Source organism: Macrotis lagotis, chromosome X (genome assembly GCF_037893015.1).
Source record: "Macrotis lagotis isolate mMagLag1 chromosome X, bilby.v1.9.chrom.fasta, whole genome shotgun sequence".
In the NCBI taxonomy this organism is placed as follows: Eukaryota; Metazoa; Chordata; class Mammalia; order Peramelemorphia; family Peramelidae; genus Macrotis; species Macrotis lagotis.
Window position 1 is genome coordinate 233,752,984 of NC_133666.1, and position 3,420 is coordinate 233,756,403.

Below are 3,420 nucleotides of genomic sequence, written 5' to 3' on the forward strand. Positions count from 1 at the left end.
GATCACTTGGTTCCAATTCTTTATAAACTCTTTGGAAAAATGGGGAAAGATTGAACTCTGCCTAACTGACACCAATATGCTACTGATACCTAAACCAGAAAGAGTTAAAACAAAGAAAGAAAATTATAGACCTATGGCCCTGATGAATATAGATGTGAAAAATCTAAAATAAAATCTTGGCAAAATGAATACAGCAGAGTTCTCACCGAGATCCGTCACACAGACTCAATGTGAGACTTTCCGGCCTGGACCCCCACCATGCGTGAATGCATCTCAGTCCATGTAGGACAGTCAGGTTTCCAGATGGGCAATGCCTGCTTGGAGCTGTACTGCCTGGAACATGGTATTCAGCCTGATGGGCAGATGCCCAGTGACAAGACTATTGGGGGAGGAGATGACTCCTTCACCACCTTCTTTTGTGAAACTGGGGCTGGCAAGCATGTCCCTCGAGCTGTCTTTGTGGACCTGGAGCCCACAGTCGTCAATGAGATCCGAAATGGCCCCTACAGACAACTCTTCCACCCAGAGCAGCTGATCACTGTTAAGGAGGATGCTGCTAACAACTATGCTCGTGGCCACTACACAATTGGCAAGGAGATCATTGACCCTGTGCTGGATCGAATCTGCAAACTGTCTGACCAGTGTACAGGACTCCAAGGCTTTCTGGTATTCCATAGCTTTGGAGGTGTCACTGGCTCTGGCTTTACCTCCCTGTTGATGGAACGACTCTCAGTCGACTATGGCAAGAAGTACAAGCTAGAGTTCTCCATCTATCCAGCTCCCCAGGTTTCTACAGCTGTGGTAGAGCCCTACAACTCCATCCTGACCACACACACTACCCTCGAGCACTCCGATTGTGCCTTCATGGTGGACAATGAGGCCATCTATGATATCTGCCGCCGAAATCTGGATATTGAACGTCCCACCTACACTAACCTCAACCATCTCATCAGCCAAATTGTCTCCTCTCTCACAGTTTCTCTTCGTTTTGATGGTGCCCTCAATGTGGACCTCACAGAGTTCCAGACCAACCTGGTGCCCTATCCTTGAATCCATTTCCCCCTGGCAACCTATGCTTCTGTCATCTCTGCTGAGAAGGCCTACCATGAGCAGCTCTCAGTGTCTGAGATCACCAATGCCTGCTTTGAGCCAGCCAACCAGATAGTGAATTGCGACCCTCACCATGGCAAATACATGGCCTGCTGCCTCCTGTACCATGGTGATGTGGTACCCAAAGATGTCAATGCTGCCATCGCGGCCATCAAGACCAAACGGAGTATCCAGTTTGTGGACTGGTGCCCTACTGGCTTCAAGGTTGACATCAACTACCAGCCACCCACTGTGGTCCCTGGTGGAGATCTGGCCACGGTACAGAGAGAAGTGTGTATGCTGAGCAACACAACAGCCATTGCAGAAGCCTGGGCTTGCCTGGACCACAAGTTTGACCTGATGTATGCCAAGAGAGCATTCATGCACTGGTATGTAGGTGAGGGCATGGAGGAGGGAGAGTTCTCTGAGGCTCAGGAGGACATGGCAGCCCTGGAGAAAGATTATGAGGAGGTGGGCATCGAATCCTATGAGGATGAGGATGAGGGGGAAGAGTAGAGCGGCCACCTGAAGCCATTTTACTGTTTGTTGCAAAATCCTTTCGAAATAAACAGTCTCTGTGTTTTGAAACTAAACCTGCCCCCCTACCCCTTGTGCTCTGCCCTCTCTTGCCACGTGAGCTCCTGCTGCTGCTGCTTCCCTCCCTCCCTGCTGCCGTTAACCTTTTTCTTTCCTGTGGGCTGAAGGTAAGGATTGTGAGGATCCCTGTCCCTGTCCAGAGGGCCTAGCCCTAGTCCCTTGCTTTCAAGGCCCTGGGGCAGAGGTCAGGCTAAAGAGGACCAAAGAGTTGGATTTGTGTTTGGGGTGGGCTCCTTCTACTGCCAGGGCCAGCCTTGCTCGTTCTGGGCAGGATGTGCTCACCTCAAAATGAGAACCAAAGGCCAGTTTTGCTTCTCAGTGATACAGAGCTCCCTGCCACCTTCATGCTGCCTCTGCATTTTCCAGTTTTAGAAGAAGAGAAGCTTAAGCCAGACCATTAGCTTCATCTGTGTAGAGGGTGTAGGGTGGGGCAGGTTTGGTGGAGTGGCCCAGGGCTGGGTGCCAAGTGGAACCCAGCCTCAGAGCTGGGGGATGGGCAGGGCAAAGGCGCTAAAGACTGGTTATGTCTGTCCCTTCTGCATGACCCAGGGGCTCCTTCCCACTGCTTTGCTGGGGACCTTGAGTTGTGGCATTAAAAGTCAGGTCCTCTCAACTTCTGTCTGTGCTTTCTTTACAGATTCAAGCCTGGCCTCTTGGGGGCCTCCTGCCAGGGCCCTCAGGGAAATTACAGCTAGGCTAAGAGGTGGCCCAGGGCCCAGCCCTGAGTCAGCATGGGGGGATGGGTGCAGGGGGGGAGGAAACCTGTGTCACAAGGGCAGCAGGTGCCAGCCCTGCCCTCACTGGTGATTCAGGGATGCAGTGCCCTTCCCTCAGGGAGTAGAGTAGAGGCAGCAGCCAAGGTTAGGCCCCCTGTTTGCAGCAGGCCCTGCAGGAAGGGGCAGTGGGGCATTGCCACAATAAGCCTGCTTATTAATCATTAACTCATTAGATAAAAGCCTGGGATGAAATGGGGGCCACCACCAACACCCTGGGGCTGTCAAGACCTGTTTGGTGTTGGTGCCAAAGCTTGCTGCTGGCCCCCTGGCTGGCCTAGCCACACAACCCTGGAGATTTGGGAAGGGAAGGAAAAGGCTGTTTTTAGAGAGCCTCACCCATGTCCTCAGGCAGGGGAGCTCCTTTTTCCCTAATCTAGGAATGACAAATAAATTTAGATACCTTTTCTTCTTCCCCCCCACCCAGAATAAAATAGAAGACAAATAAAATAGCCTTGTTTTTGTTTCAAAATAAAAAAATGAATACAGCAAGTAATCACTAGGATAATATATTGTGACCAAGTAGCCTTTTTTCCAGGAATGCAGGGTTGGTTCAATATTAGGAAAACTTTTAGTATTATTATTATTTATATCAATAACAAATCTATCAGAAATCATATGATTATAGCAATAGATGATGACAAAATACAGTGCCCATTCCTGTTAAAACAATAGAGGGTGTAGGAATAAATATTAATTATAAAAATATTAGTATAAAAATATGCAGTATCTATCTAAAACTATCAATATGCTTTGTATGCAAGGGGGATAGGCTAGAGACATTTCCAATAACATCAGTGTTGATACAAAGATGCCCATTATCACCACTATTATTCAATATTGTATTAGAATTGTTAATTTCAGCAATAATTGAAGAAAAAAAGGGGCTTCTAGGTGGCACAGTGGATAGAGCACCAGCCCTGGAGTCAGGAGTACCTGAGTTCAAATCTGGTCTCAGACA

General features: G+C 48.8%; 1 pseudogene; it reads left to right on the forward strand.

The window, feature by feature from the left end:
• The first annotated feature begins 256 nt into the window (after positions 1-256).
• On the forward strand, positions 257-1,605 carry LOC141499699 (tubulin alpha-4A chain pseudogene; annotated as a pseudogene).
• Positions 1,606-3,420: the final 1,815 nt, after the last annotated feature.